Source organism: Chelonia mydas, chromosome 2 (assembly GCF_015237465.2).
Source record: "Chelonia mydas isolate rCheMyd1 chromosome 2, rCheMyd1.pri.v2, whole genome shotgun sequence".
In the NCBI taxonomy this organism is placed as follows: Eukaryota; Metazoa; Chordata; order Testudines; family Cheloniidae; genus Chelonia; species Chelonia mydas.
In genome coordinates this window covers 144689364-144712147 of record NC_057850.1, presented here as the reverse complement: position 1 = coordinate 144712147, position 22784 = coordinate 144689364, and the positions used below count along the sequence as shown (strand labels likewise).

Below are 22784 nucleotides of genomic sequence, written 5' to 3'. Positions count from 1 at the left end.
TTATTATCTAGTTTGCAAATAAACATGTTGTCTTTCACTGTCCAATGAACATCCACTGCAATCACAACATTGGAGCCAGTTGCTATGGTATACAATAGCAATATTGCTTACGAATGTGTCCATCATGAATAAAGCAACATGGTGAGACATGCATAGGAGGTGAAACTGATGATGCATAGCAACTCATTTTTGTTATTTTCTTTTCTCCTTAGAGAAATTATACACGTTGAGATAAAATTACTAAATTTATCATAAGATTTGAAAAAAAAATTAGAAATAGCATATTTTTAATCCAAAAGCTTTATTTTTAAGATCAGATTTAACAAATAAATATATAGGGAGAAATATATAAATAAATAAAAACCTCCCAAAAATCAGATGGTCTAAATATGATCATTTTAAATCATGGGGTCATATACTATTTCTTAAATAATGCAGTAAAATAAAATATACATTACCATTGTGTTGAAGGAGGCATCATTTATATTTCTTATTCTAAATGGTGTTTGGTGTGTCTCTTCTCAAATTAACTTGAAACAACAATGGATTAAAACAATTTTGGAAGGCTACTGATGTCTTTAAGCATAATCCTACAACAACAAAAACTTAGGTATATTAGTAATTTTGCAACTGAGTAGTCCCTTTGTTCACTAATTTACTTTTGTGCATGTGTTTACAGGATCAGGCCCTTTAAGAGGTCTCCATGGAGAAGTAATCAGAACTCTTCTATATAACAGTATTTATTATTCATAGTCACACTAAAGCAGTATAATAGCTAATAAAACAATCTTAGCAAAAGAAACACTGCAGCAAGCAGTTTGTTGGGCTGTCATCATGGCTAAGGACTTCAAATTAATTCTGCCTGACAGTCCAGGAAACACTATACTTGCTTTCATCCCAGTTCTTCATTGCCACTGTATGTGTTTTCACAGATATATAGCATTTTTTAAAAATCTCTTAGAATAAATAATATAAACATGGAAAGTAAGACTTCTGGAAAAGAGAGTTGTAATCCAACCACAATAAACACACAAATAATAATAATTTGTAAAAAATAAGCCATACACATGTATTGATAAGTGCCATGTCTACCCAAGCTGTAAAACTGTAAATTATACCGGCTGCTACTTCACTCTGTAGCTGCTGTGCTTGTGCAGTAATTGAATGTAACAAGCAAGTGAAACAAACAAACAAAAGAAAAAGAAAAGAAAAGAAAGAAAGAAAGAAAGAAAGAACTTTAAACAACTTGTTTTCCCTGGCTGCTTTTTGTGATAAGGGAATAGTCTCATGAACACTGTCAGCCTTATGCCATATGTTCCAGGAAACCAGGGACCCTTGAAGAAGAAGAGGCTTTTGAATTATTGATCAATGATTAGCAAATGCAATCGAAATTGTAGACTTGATGTTGTGCAGGGATTCATAATTTATGAATGGACAAAATAGGAGGTAGCAGAGGTAGTGGTAGGTGATTTCAGCCCCCATATTGATTACTTAAAACAACAGGAGGTAAGTGTAGTGTGACAGACAGAACAAAAACTGACAGCTCACTGCCTGTCCATCACTACATACTGAGAGCTAAGGGAATAAAGCTTACTGTAGAAGCAAATACATTTCTATTGTGTGTCTTTGATCATTATGCTGTTCTACTAGACCAAAGGACATATTTGTTTATAATTTATGTATTCTCTTACTATGAAAGATTGATGGCATCCTATTAAATACTATAGTATCTAAATATCTAGATAGTTTGTACCAGTAACAGCTTGAGAAGCAATGTTGTGAAAGCATTTTGTGCAGTCTTCCAGTAGAGGTAAAACAGTGGGAAGCTGAAAAGCACCTTAGTGGAAGATTAGATATACATAGCCTTGGTCTAAAAGTAAGCTATTGTTCTTCTTTTCCATTCAGTGCAGTAGGTTATTTGGGGTGAGAGGTAATTTTCCCCCAAAGAGAAGAATATGGAAGGGATACTCCATAGGTAGATCTCCCCCATCCTATACAGAAAGAGGGGGCAGCTGCCATCAGAATTCCATCCCTTCCACAGCTTATTATCAGACTAAGCAGAGGACCCTCTCTGTGTCTGAGGAGAAAAATCCATATGTAGGGAAAACAAGGAGAACTTGGGAGCAGGACTGGGGAAATATATAGTACCACCCATGCACACCCAAAAGTTAATGCAATCCAAGCCTGCACTAACTTTTGTTTCGTGCCCACTGTGCTGGGAATTTAGCCTTAGAGGGGGCTCATACATTCTAAGGCCAGAAGGGACCAATGTGCTCACCTAGTCTGACCTCCTGTATAACACAGACCATTGAACTTCCCTGGAAGATTTCTTGTTTGAATTAGAGCATATCTTTTAGAAAAAACATCCAATCTTGATTTAAAACATTGACATGGTTCTGGGTCCATCTGCTGGCAGGGGAAGCCCTGGTAGTATGGCTTCATTGGAGCTATTCTGCCACAAAATCTGGGGTGGGGACAGGAGAAGGGCAGAAAGCCTCAGTGTGGATGGTCCTTTCTTGGATCCCTGTGAAGATATGGGTCCTACTTCTTAAAAACGATAGCGAGAAGACAGACATGAGCAAAAAATATGAATAAAACTTAGCAACCTTTGCTAAAGGAGAGAAGAAGAATTATGATAATTTTTGAAGAAAAAAAGAGAAGTACTTAATTCCAAAGAGAAATTTAATACCCAAATAGGTATGCTTTCTCCAAAGGCTGGGATTTTCAAACAAGTGTGAGGAAGTCAGATACCACAAACCATAGGTGACGCGTGCTGGGGGGGCAGGATATGGGGTCAAGTCCCCTTTTAGCAATTTCTGCTTGGCCTGCCATGGGGATGGAGGGGGGGAGGGAGATGGGTTCTGTCCTTCTCCCGCTGTGCCAGCCTGCTGCCTCGAGAACGGGCGAGAACAGCTGCTTCTTGCGCTGTCCAATCTCGGTTGCTGTTCTGTGCAGAAGGCTGCCTGGGAGAGATCCTGGCTGGGGCGGTAGCCCGCCCCACCCAGACCCAGCTGCCAAGTGAGCTGAAGCCCACCTTCCTCCTCCCAGCAGATTGGCCCCTGTCCCTGACAGCCAGGCCCAAGCAGGGAGCGGAAGGGGTGGGATCAATGGCTTCTTACACCGGCCACTCTGGATTGCTGCTCTGTGCAGCGTGGTGGCCTGCCACACCTCCTCTGCTTCCCACCTGGGCCAGGCTGCCAGGGACAGGGGCTAAGCGAGCCAGAAACATGTCAGGGGAGAAGGGATGCTCTGGCTCACTTCGCCCTGCCCCTGCAGCTGGGCCTGGTCAGGGAGCAGAGGGGGCAGGGAGGGCTGTGACCTCCCCAGCCAGGCTCTCTCTCAGGCAGCCACCATGCTGCCCAGAGGCAGTGACCATGGGCGGCCATCTTCAGCTATGTAAGAAGCCCCCCCTTCCCGCTCCTGACATGGCCCAGCTGCCAGGAGAGCGGACGAATGTGTGAGGGCAGAGGTGCAGCAGGAGAAGGACAGAGCCCCCCCCCCACAGGTAACTCTGCTGGGGTGGGGAGAACCTGCGGGGAGGTCACTGGTCAGAGGATACATGTGGGGCAGTCACATGTCCTCCCGTTTACAGTGTGCCCCACAGTATCAGAAGGCACAAATCATTTATGCCAAACTGATCCAATTTCAATGGGATAGGGCAGATAACTCCCTAAGGCTCCTTTGAAATCCCAGCCAAGAAGGCAGAGACCCAAAGAAAAGGTGTAGAATCCCTTTAATCCAGTGTGAAGTCCTTAATGAACAGCACTGCACTGTGACCTTGGTATTAGTAAGAAAGAACATGTAAAGAGATCACATAATCACTGCTATTTTAAACAAAGAACTTTCAGGAAGAATACAGTTAATGTCTGCATTATCTCTGAACCAGGCAGTGAAACTGGCACAACAGCCTTAACTAGTGAAAGTGCACGCTAGCCATCAAGCGGATATTGGAAACATGATGCAACAAATTGCAAAGCAAAAAAATTCTATGGAGAAAAGTTTCAAAAAAGTCTATGAAAAGCAGTGAGTTTCCATGACAGAAATATGTCAGATGTGACAAAGAACAACAAAGGTTAGAAGACACTGGCCCAACCAGTGGAAGCATGAGCAGGAATTTTAAGAAAACAGGATATTGGAAGCATGTCAGTCAAAGCACAGGAACCTAGGCGATGGTCCAAGAAAGGTTGAATGATGTCTGTTGCCTAGGATGTGTGTCCAAAGACAGCATTCATCAACAGGTATAGATTGTTAATCTCAAGGTTTGCAGTCATATTGTTACATTTAAAATTGATTTGGGGACAAAGGTGACTTGTAAAAAGATTTCTAAAGATACGAGTCCTAGCTGTAAATTGGAGCAGCCTTGCACAGTACTCAGTAGACCATGGAAAGAGATAATTCACCTGATTAATTAAATTCAAAGACAAGGAGTAAGTGTTTGACACCTTTGTCATTAATGAGGAGGGATACAGCAAGTAACCTCCTAGTCCAAACAAAAGATGAGATAGTGTCACTGAAAATGGCCATTTTAAAAGACAAACACTGTGAAGCTGATTAAAGTAGAGTGCAGTGGCCTTTGCTTTCAGCACAGATTTAGGGACATGAGGTAATCCCACTACTTTCTGAAGAAAGAGCTACGTAGGATAGAGAGGAATGATAGAGCACAGTAGTGAATCGACAAAGTATTGTGCCCCTATGGAGTCTTTATGGGGAGAAAGGGACATTGTAGTGAGGCGGTGTGGCTCCCCACCACCCCAGAGAGGGACGAGCCCATCCGGAGGCCAGAGTGTCAGGCAGCAACCCCAAAGTTTAAAGGCTCGCCCTTAGAGCTCGCTAGAGGGCCAGCTGCTGGGAAGGCCAGATGCCTCCAGCCTAGCCCACGACTGGGAAGCTCCTGCGGCCCAAAGTGCACACCAGGACTGGCCCGACTTGCACTGTGCCCACTACCCAGAGGAGTTGCCGGGCCTGCAGCTCACCCGGTACCCCGAGGAACCCATGGTGCTGGACCCCCCGGAGGACTCCACCTTGATTCAGGTACCACCAGAGGGGGAGTCAGGAAGTAGCCCGGGGACAGCTGACCCTAGTCTGACTGTAGCACTGCCAGAGCCCATGTCAGTGTGTTGCGGCCAGGATCCCCACTGACACAGCAGCAGATCCTCTACCACTGCTAGGGCCCTGGCTAGGACGCGGTGAAGTGGGAGGGCCTGCGTCCCCCTGCCACCCAACTTGTGGGTGGCAGTCTCCCCCTCTCCCAGACCATTTGGAGGCTTGGGCCTACTGTTATGCTCAGCCCTGCCTGAGGGCCTGGGCTCCTAACTCATTATTGCCCCGTCCTGACCTAGGGACTGGGCTCACTACTGTTTGCACTGTTACTGCTCAGCCCTGCCTGAGGGCCTGAGCTCCTGACTCAGTATTGCCCCGCCTTGACCTAGGGCCAGGGCTTACTACTATTTATATTGCTACTGCTTTAGTATTACTGCGCAGCCCTGCCTGAGGGCCTGAGTCATTATTGCCCTGCCCTGAGCTAGGGTCCCGGCATAAGTGTACTTATTTTCTGCCTCCACAAGAGCCGCCAGCAAAAACTTCCATGGCCGAACTAATTCCCCAATCCTCAGCTGTGTGTAGTGAGCCGGTGTGGCTCCCTGCCACCCCGGAGAGGGTCGAGCCCCGGCTAGCCCCTTTACAGACATGTTTCACCCTACATATAAATAAATGAGCTCAATGAAGCAGTAAGGATAGAAAGGTACCTTCTCTCACCATGGAAGATATAATTTCCATGGTAACTAACATAATGCCATGTAGAAGATATTGCTTTTGTTACCTCTCATTTTGCTACACAAGCATCTTGCAAATCTTTCAAAGAAAAATTAAAGTGATTCTATGAGGACAAGAAGAAATGAAAATGTATATGGATAATATTTTAGTTTGGGGAAAGTCTTAAGAAGAACACAACAGAAGGCTATGACAAATTCTGAAGGTAATTGAGAATTCTTCACTAAAATTTAATAGAAAAAAGTATTCCAGGACAATTTCAACTCCAGTTCTTAAGGCACATAATTGATAAAGTGGGGATGAAGGGTGAACAAAAAGTAAAAGATCTTCTTGTAATGACACCACCTATATGTATCAGAATTGACGTGGTCCATTGCATGATGAAATTCTGGAGCAGATGAAAATATGTAAGTATTCACATTTCAAATGTAAAGGCGCCTTTTTCACTTGGCTTTCACAAGGCCTTGTTTTCACTGAAAAAGAAGCCTTTATATGAGCTGAAAATGTATTGTTGTTTATTATTAAACTTGTCATTTTCTGTATTCATAAGGAAAATTTAAAAACTTCAAATAGTCACTTTTGTCTTTCTCAAGTGATAGCATGATCTGGATAACCCCTTGATAGCTTCATGTCTCATGAGTGATGCACTTATCCCAAACTCTTGCTGGCTTAAACCTTATACGAAAACACATCATCATGTCTTCTCTCACACTCACTTTATCTTTTAGAAAAATTTCCAATCTTGATATAAAAATTGTCAGTGATAGAGAATCCACCACAATTCTTAGTAAACTGTTCCAATGGTTAATTACACTCACCATTAAAAATGTCTTATTTTGTCTGCCTTTGTCTAGCGTCAACTTGAAGCCATTGGACTGTGTTATATCTTTCTCTTCTACATCAAAGTGCCCATTATTAAATATTTGTACCTTGTGTTGATACTTAAAGACTGTAATCAAATCACTCCCTTACATTCCCTTTGTTAAGCTAAATAGATTTAGCTCTTTGAGTCTATCACTGTAAAGCATGTTTTCTAATCCTTTAAACATTCTCATGGCTCTTCTCTGAATCCTCTCCAAGTTATCAGCGTCCTTGAATTGTGGATACCAGAACTGGATACAGCACTCCAGCAATGATTTCACCAATGCCAACTGCAGAGCTAAAATAACCTCTCTACTCCTACTAAAAAGTCCCCTGTTTATGCATCCAAGGATCATATTAGCTCTTTTGGCCACAGTGTCACACAGTGAGCTCATTTTCAGCTGATTATCCACCATGACTCCCAAATCTTTTTCAGAGTCACTGCTTTGGAGGGTAGTGTCTACCATCTTTCAAGTATGGCCTGCAGTCTTTGTTTTTAGCTGTATCCATTTACATTAAGTAGTGTTAAAATGCAGACTGTTTGCTTGCACTCAGTTTACCAAGTGATCCAGATCATTGTGAACCAGTGACCTGTCTTCTTCATTATTTACCACTCCCCCAATTTTGGGGGCATTTGCAAACTTTATCCCTTGATGATTTTAAGTTTTCTTCCAGATCATTGACAAAAATGTTAAATAGCAAAGAACCCTGCAGGTTTCCACTGGAAACATACCACTCAATAACAATTCCCTGTTTATAGTTACATTTTGAGGCCTATCCCATTTTAATTACCCTATTACCCAGTTTTTAATCTAGTTAATGTATTCCATATTAATTCTATATTGTTTGTTTTTTTTAATAAAAATATTGTGTGATATTAAGTCAAATGCCTTACAGAAGTCTATTACATCACACTATATAGTGCCCCATTAGTTAAGGTTGCTCCAGCATTTCTATTTTATAACCAAGATAATGAAGTTCTCTACAATTGTGTATTTTGAGTTAGAAAATTAATTTAAAATGCCCCATGTAGTTTGTGAAGTGCTTGAATGTTCTATGACATTTTCCTGGGGGAAGGCGGGGTGTGCGTGTGTGTGTGTAAATCCAAAACTAATCTGAGTTTAGTTGTAACTATTTCAGAAAGCTGTTTGTAACCAAAATTTTTGCAGTGTCTCATTCCTACAGACCTCATAAAAATATAATAAATAGGCTAGTTGAAACAATTTGTTGAAATCGTTTCTCTCAAAAATGCAGTTTGGTTGAAATCAAAAGGTTTCATGCTAATGTGTTGATTTTTGACAAATTTTTCAACAGTTTATCATTTTGACTTTTTCATTTTTGTTCGATGTCAAAATGTTTCATTTTTGTAATTTCAAAGCATTTAATCTCAATAAGGTAAGTCATTTCATTTTAATAAGGTAAAACATTTTGTTTTGACTTTAACTTTTTTGACTCATTTTGTTTGGACTTTTATATTAGCACTCTGTCCCCCTCTAGTTGTGGGTAGGCCAGCTAGAGATTGGTGAGCCTCCTACAGCCTCAGCTGATAGGCAGTGGAGGCTCATGCACTAAGATCTAGAGGTCCCAGGTTTGTTCCCCACAACTGAAAATCCACTGTGACACTCTGTACCTCACAGTAGCACCCTGGAGCCCCCGCCATTCACCAAGATGATATGATTATAATATGTTTTGTACAAAGTATACCTTGTGAGCTATCATTTTAAAGTCTTGATTTGCTGAACATTAATATCTGGTTGGATTTTATGTGCTATCATTATATGAAGTTATGAAGCATTACTATATTTGTTACCAAAATATGTTGTGAGGTTGGAAGACACCCACAGCCAACCTTTCAATTGCAAAGAAGGACCAGCCAGATGTGTAATGGCTGATTAAAGGGAATCCACTCTCCGAATGGCCATCACAGACACTTCTCAGAAAGAGTATGTATGCAATGGAGACTGCCTGACCAATGGGAACTGCCTGATCCTCATATCACAGCAAAGATCTTTCCAGCAAGCTGGAAGAAAATATAAAGGAGGGGAAATGACATTATCACTTGGCCTCTCTTCCTCCACCCCCAGCTCAACTCCTGGAGGAACATCTGGAGGACAAAGATTTTGAACTGAGGAAGGGTGATCCCAGGCTGGAAGGTAGTTCCAGTCTGTTTATTGAGGATCTGTAACCTGCTTGTACCATCTCTCTGGGTGAGACACTGCTGGGTTCAAATCCTATTTAATTTGTAGAAGTTAGACTGCAAATTTATTTTTACTTCTTCAGTAACCAACTTTGATCTCTATGCTTATTATTTATAATCACTTACAATCTTTTTGTAGTAATACATCTGTTTTATATTTTATCTAAAACTGTATTTTGGTTGAAGTGCTTGCCTCAGTTTACAAAGGCTAGTGTGCGTTCACTCCATATTGAGGGAGTGGTGAACTGGATAATGAACTTACACTGGCTAGGTTTCTGACCACTGCAAGATGGTAGAATACTGGGGTGCAAGGCTGGGGAGCTGGAAGCAATTGAGCATCTCTATTGTTGGTCCATGAGTGGCTGGGAGAGCATAACTCAGTTGGCTGCATCCCTGCATGTGGATGGCTGTGTAAGTGCAGTACCTGCCAGAGGTTTGTAACTCAACATCAGCATCCCAGTGTGAGGTTCAGCCCAGGTTGGTGGGACAGGGGGCTCAGCAATCCCACAGTCCAGTTTGCAACCCAGGGACCCCATCACACACACCCAGAGGTGTTGGCATTACAAGTAGTGGCCTGTACATGGAATTCAACTGGGAAGTCTGTGAAAAATGTAAGGTCTCTGTTGTCTAAGGGCAATTAATCATCAAGAGAAGCCCTTCCCTGGTGCTCCTCTTCTTTGGCCACAGTGAGTTTCAATGGCCTGTGTTCTTAGCTATTAACTGGTGGTACCTCCACCTGACTGTTTAAGGGAAACAGGAACCCTACCGTACCTCCCTGTGTGGTTTTGACTATCCCCGACTTGGTACTTATCTGTATAATTAGCCTGATACTTCATACATATACTCTTCAGACATCTCCATAATGGATGAACCAACAATCAAGGTACACTTTAAGCACAAGGAGAAATATAGAGGGAAGGGGAAGATAGATTTGGAATGGTACATCAGTAACACCCTACAACCTGCAAGTAACACAGCTCCCAGAATAGATTTCCCGGGATTCACGAGTCCAGTTTATTCTACACTAGGGAGCTCTGTAATGTGGAGGAACCCATGTGTCTTGATAATTAATTGCAGGAGTGAAGTTGCTTGAGTGTCATGAGTGCGCCAATTTGCCCAGACTGCTAACTTCAGGAAGGAAATCACTCACAGTCCCTCAACTAGGGAGAGGCAGTCAGGAAATTGCCTACAATCCCGGTCATGGGGGAGCCACCTGTAATGTTGTTGCCCTTGGGTGGGTCATTGGCAGTGGGGATCAACCTGGACATTAATTTTAATCTTGATCTTAATGCATGAGCCTCTACTGTCCAAGAGAAAAGACACAGCTTTGTCAGCCGAGGCTGTAGCAGGCTCATCAATCTCTAGCTGGCCTAGCCACCATTAGAGTGGAACAGAGTATTACACTGAGCAGGCATGGCTTACATTATATTTATATATAATATTTTAATATATGGCTAATATTTTAAATTATAATATTCTGACATTATCAAAACATAATATATAGTTCTGAATCAAGAATTTTCATATCATAGGAAATTTCAAAATTTGAGCTTTTCATTCCAATTTGGAATGAGGACAAATTTTGAAATGTCAGAATTCCCTGTAGAATGGAAATTCTAGTTTCTGACTAGCTGTAGAAATAAAGACTTACAAGAAAAAATTAATATGTGAAATTCTTTAATATGTGTAGTTTACACGAATGCTAAATGCTGTATCTTTTGTATAACTAGTTATCAATAGTTTAAAAGTTTCAGAAGAAAGAGAGATTCTTCATCCAAATAGGAATTAATCCTATAGCTCAATTTATAGAGGTCTGAGCTCAGAATGTGAATGTCCATTGATTAGGCTGTACTGTTGACCCATATGGGTGCACTTTATGATTGCATTAATTTTTTTTCAAATTTCCTTTAAAACACAATTTATTTAATTCACAAAGTGAGACAATACCCTTTCAACAGCTTTGTTAGTTTAAAAACCATCATGGAATGAAACTAGACCATATTTTTAGGAAAAAAATCTAATCTGGATTTTAACATTACCAATGATTAAGAATCCATCACATCTATTGGTAATATGTCCCAATGGTTAATTACCATCACTGCTTTTTTTTAAAATGCACCTTATCTCTAGTCTGAATGTGTTTAGTTTCATTTCCAGACATTATTTGGATGTTGTTATACCCTCTATGGAGAACAGGGAAATATCTGTATTAATTTTTATAAACATAATATGCCCTCAGTGTATCTGTGTGATATTACTTTGCCTGGTTACATCATAAGATAAAAAAGGAGTTGTTAAAGAAACCAGGCAGGAAAGGTAAAACAATGGTCTAGATAAGACATTTCCCCTCAAACACAATAGACAGATTTGTAACCATGAAGAGGGACTCCATAGCTCCAATCCTGGTGACAGGGCTGTTTGCCAAGGCTGAGAAACTGGAGACCAAAAGACACTCATCTGTTAAAGGATCTGCTCTAGAGACTGGGGAGGGGAAGTTGTCGGTCACGGCAGACTGAAACAAGAGATACTGACTAAGAGTTAGGGGTCTGCAGTGGGCAAGCTGTAATTTGGTCCCCTAGAGAAGAGAGGACACCAAGGCTAGGTCATGTCTATCTAGGTGCTTGAGGGCAATGCCAAGCACAGGTAAGACAATATGTGTACAGGTCCCTTTGTTGTTTTAAATCAATTTTTTGAGGGCTGTGTACCTTTTGGCAAAATAAATCACACTGAGTTTTGAAGAAGCTGCTTCTGTGTCACTGCAAAGTGTTATTGTCCACAGGCTCCTGAAGGAAAGCTCTTCCAGGAGCCGTGCTTGCTAGATATCACAGTTGACAACCATGGGGATAGAGCTCGAAGACCCAGTCAGAGAGTGTTTGGATTGCAGGCTCTCAGACCAAAGATAACTAGATGCATGGGCCTGCCACTTGAGAGGTATGCATTTGAGGAACTGGAAAAGGGTCTCAGAAGGGGCAGTCTGGCCAGGGACCTTGAAACCCTCTATTACCTATAGACTTACTAATTCACCCCTTAACTCTCTTTGAAAGCCAAATAGATCAAGTTCCTTGAATTTCTTCTATAAAATATATTTTCTAATCCTTCAGTCATCCATGTGGCTCTTCTCGGACCCTCTTCAATTTTTCAACATCCTTTTTGAATTGTTGACACCAGAACTAGACACAGTACCCCAGTAGTGGTCACACCAAATACAGAGGTAATATAACCTGCCTAAACACCTTAACAATATTGTATGAATACGTTGTCTTTTTCCTAAATATAGAACAAAAATATGTATTGACCAATTCTGCCTTTTCTGCATTAGGATTGTTAGGATTCCTTTTGTTCCTGATATACTTAAACTCCTTCTTTATTGTACTTATCTGTCCTGGCCATGGATGTTTCCTTTTGCTTCGTTTACCAATTTTCTACAATTTATAGCTTCTGATTTATATTCATTGCTATCAACTTCCCTCTCTCCATTTTTTATACATTATTATTTATTTTGAATTAGTGCTTTTGCTTCCCCTCTAAGTCAGGCTGTTTTTTAACCAGTGAAGCCTTCTTTCTTGATTGTGGAATTGTGGCTTTTGGAACATCTGCTAAAATATGCTTAGCCGGTTCCCCGTTATAGAATCATAGGGTTCAAAGTGTCATCTAGCCTAACCCCCTGCCAAGATGCAGGATTCGTTGTGTCTAAACCATCCAAGATTGATGGCTATCCAGCCTCTTTTTTGAAAACCTCCAGTGAAGAAGCTTCCACAACCTCCCTAGGCAATCTGTTCCAGTCCTACTGTTCTTAGGAAGTTTTTTTCTGAGATTTAATATAAATCTGCTATGCTGTAGTTTGAACCCATTGCCTCTTGTCCTGTCCTCTGTGGCAAAAGATGACAACTGAGACCACTGCTTATGATGCCGACCACTACTGTCTTACTGTTTCCTTGTACTCCCCTGTTGGTCCATCTATATCTATTGTCTTTTAAAAGTTTGCCCCCTCCCTCCCACACACACACCCATTAAAATGCAGTCAATGTGGGGTAGAATGTGGCACCTTTTCTGCACTAGCAACACAATTAAATAGAAAAAGTGAACACAAACATCTCTGGTTCAAACTATAGGTGGACTTTTAGGTAGAAAGAATGTAATTTGCTAAGCTGGAATTTAGCCAGGATATTGAGGTTAACTTTCTTTCCTGCTTTTCTGAAGTGTCAACAGGAGTTTCAGACTACAAGCTACAGTACTTCAGTTATATAGATCAATAAAAGAGGGCACTTCCTGTAGCGCAGTACTCCTAGTGCCAGAATGGAGCCCTTGTTCACTACTGAGCAGGGAAAAGTGCAAACTACTCAGTCATCAACAGAAAAATTCAAAAAGCACTTTTTAAAAAATTAGTAGATTCTCAAAGGTAACTGTCATTGGCACAATATACATATAGAATGATAATAATACTGTAAACAAATGCAGGGACTACTTTTTGGTACTTCCCAAATATCTGTAATCTTTGTACTTTGAGGTTTTTAAGCCAAAACACCATCTAGTTCATTAACAGCAAATATATGACCTGTGTGGCATGTGATGCACCTCAGTTGATGTCCTGATGTGGAGTTGGAAGGATCAATAGGTGTTAGAGACAAACTGAAAGGAAGAAAAGTGGCAGAGCAGAAAGAAAAGGAGTGAATGGACAAAAAGATGAAAGGGAGACAGGAAAGTGAGAGAGGGATGACTGAATCCCTATTAAGGCTAATACCAGAAAATTCTCAATATTTTATTTTTGGCTCTTATGCTCAGACACATTAATTGACATAGATGAGAGTGACAACGAGAGAGGAGGAATATAATTGAGGGGGAGTAGAAAGACTTAAAAACATGAGTGGCATAAAACAAACAAAAAGGGGGAAAGAGGAAAGGGGTGAATTGGGTTTGCAGAACAGATGTAAAGTAAAAAAAGCTGAAAATATTAGAGAAACTTTCAATAAACTTTTTAATCTATGAAGTAAATGCAACCAGTTCTCTGTGCCTATTCAGTGTTCCATATTCACAATTTGAGTAGTAATGGTTATTTGTGATTCACTAGATTGCACTGTCACACACATAGATCAGTCACATGGTACAGTCACACGGATAAGTCACATGGTACTATTTCTGATTTCTGGTTGCATGAGTGAGTAAGCACTTCTAGCAGAAATATTTGTGAGTGAATTTAAAATTTGGTTACCATGATGAATACATAGGCATGCAACACTGACATTTACTTTCTTGTGAACATTTGTGTAAGTACAGATTGCTCACACAGCAGTTGATGGAAACAAAACAGAAATTGGCATAGAAATACAGAGTAAACTTATTTTAAAAAGGGAGTGAATATTCAGAGAACATTTTGTTTTGTTCACTCCGTTCTACTATTGCTTATAACTTGTTTCTCATTTTTCATTAAGTAGTGCCACTGACCCATCACCTAACCCAACTTGCAATGTGGGGGAAGAGGGGAGGGAAGGAGAGAAGGGGTGCTACAAAGGGGAGAGGCGCAAAGAAAAGAAAATAGTTATTTATCTAGGGCACCTTATCGTGGGTATAGTAACAAGACAGATTCAGTGGAACAAAGGCACGTGAAGCCTCTTATTTAAAGGAATGCCTGTGTATTAAGTGCCTGCAGCTCTTCATTTCAATGTTTTAATACTACATTATTAGTGATAGGGGATGGGGCAACTCACATTGTTATGTATTTCTCACATCTCTTTTAACTAATATCACAGTGGGATGCTGACATTTTCAGAGGAGTAGGGCTGTCGGAGTAGTTTTCTTTTCAAGCACAAAGAGCTAACAGGAGTGATGTGCATTGTATGTCACATCCATGCCTTTATTTCAACATCTAAATGTTATGGCCATATGAAGCAGCAATATTAATAAACATGCACCTATTTATTGGCTCTGAACAGCCAGAAGAAAAGACCCCATACAATCTGTTCTCTCAGATTAGAAATTATTTGTTTAAAGGTGTTTGAATATGGACCATGGCTCAGTCAATTCAACTCCATAAAGAGGCAAAGCACACTCCTTAACCACCCTCCCTTTTGTTTTACTCCATACACTCCTCTAGGACTCTTCTCATGTGTCCTCTCCCCTTCAGAATGGCCTCTCCCCTTTTTTATGGGGATACATTCGGAGTGGTCATTTTCTGATAAACCTACACAGTTGCTGAAGTGTGTATGTGATCTTTTGTCAGCACATACAAAGCCCCTGATGTCCCAGAAGTTGACCAGTATTTTCAATTACCACATAGTAGTTAAGCATAACTAATAAGTATAGAAAATCACTAACTTTATTTAAATACATACATGTGTTAAGAATCTTTGTAGAAAAATGTGACTTAAAATCATTACAAGCGATCCTCCGAAAGTCTTAATGAGTTGGGGTAATGATCAAGGTCTCAAAAGATAAACAAGAGAGGAATTAGTATAGTGGTTCACACGTTGCTTCTTCAATTGTCTCAAAGGTGGGTGTTATTTTAAACCCATAAGTTAAATGTATAACCTCTCTGTGGTTTATATGAAAGGTTAACAACTGCAGCCCCAGAGTAGTTTTGAATGACACATGATACCTAGCTGGAGCGGGAGACATTCACTTTCAGTCACACCTTTAATACAAAAGTTTTAGTATGTTCGGGGAGGAGTTAAAAATACACAGCGACACAGAACAGAATGGACAGTGTCTAGAGAGAAACAGCAGTCACAGGAACACAGACTGATTGGTAACTTGAATACAGATTTTTTTTTTAAAATGGATATCTACAAGTTGTGTTACCTCTGTGAGTTATAAGGGGCACTTTGATGTTATTGTCTAATGTCAGCGACTCTTAGTAGCACAAAAAAGCATATACAAAGATGGAATTCATGGAAAACACACAAACTGAGAAGCACACATTGTGTGTGACAGTTTGAAAAGCAATTGACATTGGCCTAAGTGAGCTCTCATTGAAATCAATTGTAAAACTTCAATTGAAGTCAATGAGAACTGATCCCACACACTAAGTAGCAACCTGTCTCTGAATCAGGAATGGGTAGAAATGATAAATGGACACAAGGGCTCACCCCCGGGCACAATGTGTAACTGTCCCAGCTAGGTCATAACCACCCTGAGAGATACTTAAATAGTCTGATTTTTTGTTACCTTTTAGCAACACCTGTATTGTTTGTCATGCCAATAAAGGTTAATTAAAATTATTATAAATCTAATTGCTCAGAACATCATTTTCATTACACTTGTATTCTGTCTCCCTTCCTCATTATGTCCATAGACCCTCTGTAATACAGTCACTATTCTGACCTATTTGACTGACCACATATCAGATATAAGAGATTCTGTGGTTGTTTGGCCACAACAGCATTATTCTTAATACTCCTAGTTACCAGACTCTCCCAGCATATCAATATTCTGTCCCATTCTCAATGTCATTTCTATCTACTGGCCTTGCAAACCCTTCAGTGTAACTTGGAACCCATGATTCAGAGCTGTGTGAGGCAGATATACATAATGCTTCCCATTAACTTTTTGGTTCTGAGGGGAGACCATGCAACGCAGCTTCCTGCATCCTGACCACATCATCTTCTCAGACCATGCTACATTTTCTGACAGCAATCTTTACTTGTGTGCATCAAAAGCACTCTTGCATCTACATAGTGAGAAGTTCAGGGACAGCCTGATTCATTTGATCAGCCCTGATCCAGCAAAACACTTAACCATGCGATGCTGTGTACACATTAGACTAACATGCTTAAAGTTGTCCCTGGTAAGCCGGCTGCTACCTCCCTTTGTTTTCAGTAAGACTGAAGCTAGGCTGCCTTCAGACAAGATGTCTGCTGCTCTGTGGTTAGGAGGCTAGACAGGATGCTATGAAGAGAGAGGGGAATATGAAGAGCAGAAGGTAGGGTGAAGAGGTGCAAAGGGAGATTGATCAGAGACCGTGGAGGACATGGGAAGACTAAAGACATACAGGGATCTGGGATACAGGAGGAGGAGACAGAGGAACCATAGTAGTGGGGGTTAAAATGAGGGTAAAGGGGACAGAGTAATGTAGGGCTCAGAAAGGAGGCTACGAGGTATAGTAAATTTGGAGCACCCAAAAGTTCTAAAAATTGTAGCTGAGGAAACCTTTACAGTGTTGACATTCCTTTTAAAATAAATGTTAAAATATTGGGAAAATTCCACTCCAAGACTGCTCACATTGTGCCAATATTCAAAAAGAGCAAACATGATGACCCGGATAACCATAGGCCAATTAGCGTGACATCAATCCCAGGCAAAATGGAAAAGGTGATCCAGGATTCAATTAACGAAGAATTAACAAAGGATAGGAATATAGTTACTGCCAGTCAGCATGGTTTTATGGAAAATTGGTTTTGTCAGGCAAACCAGATTTCATTCTTTGATAAGATTACAAGTTTCATTGATAAAGGTGACTGCATAAAAGTAATATACTCAGACTTTGGTAAGGAATTTAGTTTAGTACTGCATAAGATTCTGATTTTAAAAAATTATATATACAGCATAAATAAAGCACACATTAAGTGGACTGACAACTGGATAACTGGCAGAGCTCAAAAAATAATCATTAGGGAATCATCTCCAATGGGGATGTTTGTAGTGGTGGGGTGGGAGGGAGTAGGGAGTTTGAATAGGAAGGTGATTTTACCTCTGTTTATGGCATTGTTTTGATGGATACTGGAATCCTGTGTACAGCTCTGGTGTCCACATAGTGAAAAATATACTGAAATATTGTAGAACATGCAGAAAATAACCACAAAATTATTTCATATCTGAAGAAAACAACTTACAGTGAGAGGCTTAAAGAGCTCAATCTGCTTAGTTTATCAAAAGTAGATTGAGAAGTGACTTGATTACAATGTATAAGTACCTTCATGAGGAGAAAATATTGGATATTAAAAGGTTCTTCTTTCTCGTGGAAAAAGGCATCACTAGAACCAATGTATGGATACTGAACTCTGATAAATTCAAACCAGAAATAAAGCACACATTTTTACAGTGAGGGTGATTAACCACGGGAACAAACTACCACGGGAAGTGGTGGATTCTCCACCTCTTGATGTCTTCAAATCAGATTGGATGCCTTTTTGGAAAACATGCTTAAGACATCAGAGGGGTAGCTGTGTTAATCTGTATCTACAAAAACAATGAGGAGTCCAGGGGCACCTTAAAGACTAACAGATTTATCTGGGCATAAGCTTTTGTGGGTAAAAAACCCGACTTCTTCAGATGCATGGAGTGAAAATTATAGATACAGGCATAGATATACTGGCACATGAAGAGAAGGAGTTACCTTACAAGTGGAGAACCAGTGTTGACAAGGCCATTCAGTCAGGGTGGATGTGGTCCACTCCAATAATTAATGAGGAGGTGTCAACACCAAAGAGGGAAAGTTGCTTTTGTAGTGAGCCAGCCAGTTCCAGTCCCTATTCAAGCCCAAATTAATGATGTTAAGTTTGCAAATGAATTGTAGCTCTGCAGTTTTAAATCTGTTATTGAATGTGCAGGGAGATTGAAGTGTTCTCCTACTGGCTGAATTGGCCTTGTCAACACTGGTTCTCCACTTGTAAGGTAACTCCTTTCTCTTCATGTGCCAGTATATCTATGCCTGTATCTGTAATTTTCCCTCCATGCATCTGAAGAAGTGGGCTTTTTACCCACAAAAGCTTATGCCTAAATAAATCTTTTAGTCTTTAAAGGTTCCACCGGACTCCTCAAACTTTACACAAACGCAAGTTATTTGGCTCAATACAGGGATTATTGGGTGTTATTTATTGGCTTGTGATATACAGGAGTTTAGACTTGATCTAGTGGTTCCTTCCAGCCTCAAACTCTACAAATCAGTCAGTGTGTGGATTAGGAGGAGACTCAGGGGAACAGGTAAATTTAAAGAGCAGAAAGGAGACTGATGAGGTACAGGAGGCTACTGGGAGAGGTATAGACCATAGGCGCCAACTCCGTGGGTGCTCTGGGATTGGAGCACCCACGGAGGAAAAAATGGTGGGTTCTGAACACCCACCAACAGCCCCCCTATCTTTAGTGCTGCTCTGTGGGTGTTCAGTACCTTTCCCCAGAGCACTTCCTGCCCACCGGTGGGCCCCGCCAATCAGTGCCTCACCCTCCTTTCCCATGCCTCTGGCCTGCCGTGATCAGCTGTTTCGTGGCATACAGGAGGCACGGGGAGGAGCGAGGACATGGTGCGCTTGGGAGAAGGGGTGGAAAAAGGTGGGGAGTGGTGGGGCCTTGGGGGAAGGGGTGAAGTGGGGGCAGGATCTGGGGCTGAGCCAGGGGTCAAGCAGCCCTCGGCACTTTGTAAAGTCAGTGCCTGTGGTATAGACAAATACTGAGTGGCAAAGAGACATTCTCTGGGGTATGTTCCTGTAAGGGAAAAAGAAGGGAAAATCCCATATGTTGAATGATGAATGCTAATGGAAGACAGAAGAATGAGAGGTGGCATATCTGGGTTGGATAGGGAAGGAAAGAAGAGACAGGTGCTGATATGCCAGGGGAACAGAGAGGGTAAGTGGAGTTCCCATCCAAGCAACCAAAGAGAATCCTATATTTTTGCATGTACATTTTTGAGCTTGAGATGTTCACATACAGTTTGGGGACAGGTGGTTTTCCCCCCAGTAGCTTAAATAACTCCCCCCAAATTATTATTTTAAAAAGCTCATAATTTGGGGAGTGGTCTGACTTATCATTTTAAAATGCTTTAAATTGGCAATACTGAAGTTTTGCACATGCTCAAGAGCTTTGCTGGATCATAGTTTAGGTATGCTCCACTCTTTTTCAGTAGGATGGCTACACAATTTTTGCTAAGGTGCATGGTGCATACTGGATGGAAAGATCAAGCCTATGATCTTCGAACAACAGTAACCATATCTGAGAGAAGGTTAAAACTCCTATTCTATGTAGGATTCATAAACAAATACAAATATAAAAATAGTTTTCATATCTACGGACATAAAAATTGTAAAAGTTTAATAAAAGAGAGAGATGTGCAGAGAGAAGAGAGGAGTGGAATAAATACTGAGTAGTAGCTTTTCAAAGCAAGCCAATTATGCGTGATTCATAAACTGAGCTTTTAGGGGAAAAAAAAACAAAAACAAAAAACACATGGCAAATTGTTAGCATGCTCCCAAATCTCTCATGGCAAACTTTCCTGGGTAATATTGTTAGCAATACTGATCTCTCTTTTTCGATGGGGACAAAAACAAGCATAACCCACCCCGGGGAAATTTTAACTAAAGGGCATCACTTGAGAATTCTCTTAATAATCTCAGCCACAAGTCCTTCAGCAAGCTCCAGTCACCTTGTAATGAGTATTCTCTCCACAATAATCTCCCTTTTCCCGAAAAATGGTATAAATAGAATTACAACACAATTGCCTCCTTTTATCTGATGAATGTGAAGCAGCAATATTGTGTTAGCAGGCCTTTTTGGAAGATATATTGGACTTTAATAAAATTTGATCAATGCATTTAAGTCAAATTGAATTATATGTAAGTGGATAGGGTTGACATATGTTTCAATATCTGCAAGTGATACATTATTCTCCAGTGAGCATAAAATTTAATGAAATATAAATACCCATTAATCCTCATGTTTCAACCAATCAGTCACCGTTGCTCCTGCCTGCTGTTAGCAGAAGCAGGCCCAGAAAGTCATCTGTTTTATCTAAGCAGGAGCTCCTAACTGGAAAGACATCAGAAAGCTTGTGGAAGTGAGAAGGATAGAGGGAAATGTGCCAGCACATTTGTTGTTATATGCTCTCTCAAACTAAATAATACAATATTTAGCTTTCTCTTTTAATAGAATTCAAGAAGGAGAGTTGTACAGTACCTTTGAAATGGGGATGTTGTGGGAAAACATATGTTCAGAAGGAAAATGACTTTTAAAAACACATTCTTCCATTCTCATTTTCACAGATGATTTATTACGATATATTTTGCATCTTTGGCAAACCTAATGTGAAAAACAAAACAAAACATAGAAGACCAGGAAAAACTGTCTTTGGAATAATCTCCAGTGCTGGAAGCTCCACTGACTGGGATTTTTAAAACTATACTGGATAAAACACTAGAAAATGTCCTACAATCTGATGTGCTACTTATGTAAAGTAGAGTGGAGATTATCTATGTATATAGATAGATAGCCAAGCACACATTTAATAGGAATGTTATAGTTATATACAAAATATTTCAACATAAATGTAAAATAATGCAGTAATAATAATCATGAGATAAACAGAGCTGCACTAAATTGAATCATTAAACGCTGATGTCAAGAAGGTTTGAGCCTGATTTGGTTTTCAGGCATATGTAAATAATGGTAACCATGGATCAAATTCTGAAGTCTTTACTGAGCTTCTCAGAGTTGGGAGCCTTGCCTTAATAGGTACTTCAGGATATGGCTGCAAGTGTAGACCCATCAGGCACTCTTTGACACCAATGGATTCTTACCTTGGTAAAGAGTAAGTAAGGACATAAAGATCTGGCCCAAATATCCAAATAGGCATTGAACAAGTCTCTCTTGTGTATAATTTTCACCATGATAAGCCATTCCAAATCTTAATAGGCCACCCGCGTAGATCAGGTAATTAAGGATTTCACCATTCTGTTGCAGGAGTCATGAAAAAAGCAAACAAAGAATGTTAAAAGTGCACATTATTTAAGGGGATATAGGGTTTGGTTTCCTTGTTTATTTTACTGATTTTGATCAGTGAAATGATGTTATAAGTTATACTTAGCTGTGCCTGCCTCCTAGGGGGTCATTCAGGTATCCTGAGATCAGTGCCTTGGCCACCTGCCTTTCCTGCCACAAATGACCCCTACTTTGAGGGCCAGGAGCATATGGCATAAAGCTGCTACTGGTACAATGCCATATAGGGAGCTGGTTAAAATTTACTTTGTGACTGCTTTGCAATGACAGAGCAGCACAAAGCAGCCAGTGTGGACCAAAGAATAAGCCATCGTCCTGTGTACATTGCATCACCTGTATTGATGTGCAACTTTTAATATATCTCAATCAATTGTCCATGAAAAAAGAAACAAAAAGGGGTCAGGGAGAGAGCCAAAACCCAGCTTAGCACTTCTAATTTTCCTCTGTCATCTCATGTAAATGCATAGCCTGGTACAGGAGCACACGGTAAACCAAATAGGAAGCTGAGGCTCATGTTGCCAGTGGAGGATTTGGATGCCCGTGTCATAAATATAAAGGGAAGGGTAAACACTTTTAAAATCCCTCCTGGCCAGAGGAAAAACCCTTTCACCTGTAAAGGGTTAAGAAGCTAGGATAACCTCGCTGGCACCCGACCAAAATGCCCAATGAGGAGACAAGATACTTTCAAAGCTGGAGGCGGGGAAAAACAAAGGGTCTCTCTGTCTGTGTGATGCTTTTGCCGGGAACAGAAAAGGAATGGAGTCTTAGAACTTAGTAAATAATCTAGCTAGATATGCGTTAGATTCTATTTTGTTTAAATGGCTGATAAAATAAGCTGTGCTGAATGGAATGTATATTCCTGTTTTTGTGTCTTTTTGTAACTTAAGGTTTTGCCTAGAGGGATTCTCTATGTTTTGAATCTAATTACCCTGTAAGGTATTTACCATCCTGATTTTACAGAGGTGATTCTTTTACTTTTTTTCTTCAATTAAAATTCTTCTTTTAAGAACCTGATTGCTTTTTCATTGTTCTTAAGATCCAAGGGTTTGGGTCTGTGTTCACCTATGCAAATTGTTGAGGATTTTTATCAAGCCTTCCCCAGGAAAGGGGGTGTAGGGTTTGGGGAGGATTTTGTGGGGAAAGACGTTTCCAAGCGGGCTCTTTCCCTGTTATATATTTGTTAGACGCTTGGTGGTGGCAGCAATAAAGTCCAAGGGCAAAAGGTAAAATAGTTTGTACCTTGGGGAAGTTTTAACCTAAT

The 22784-nt window shown here is 40.4% G+C and overlaps 1 long non-coding RNA gene across 1 annotated transcript in view; it reads right to left on the bottom strand.

Annotated features, from left to right (window-relative positions):
- Nucleotides 1-344: 344 nt before the first annotated feature.
- The window catches only part of LOC122464596, a 50742-nt gene continuing 28302 nt past the window's right edge, over nucleotides 345-22784 (bottom strand). The window contains exons 3-5 of the long non-coding RNA XR_006288786.1: nucleotides 21325-21478; nucleotides 20705-20827; nucleotides 345-590 (exon numbers count right to left, since the gene is read on the bottom strand). This is a non-coding gene — a long non-coding RNA (uncharacterized LOC122464596). The remainder of the gene's footprint in view (nucleotides 591-20704; nucleotides 20828-21324; nucleotides 21479-22784) is intronic.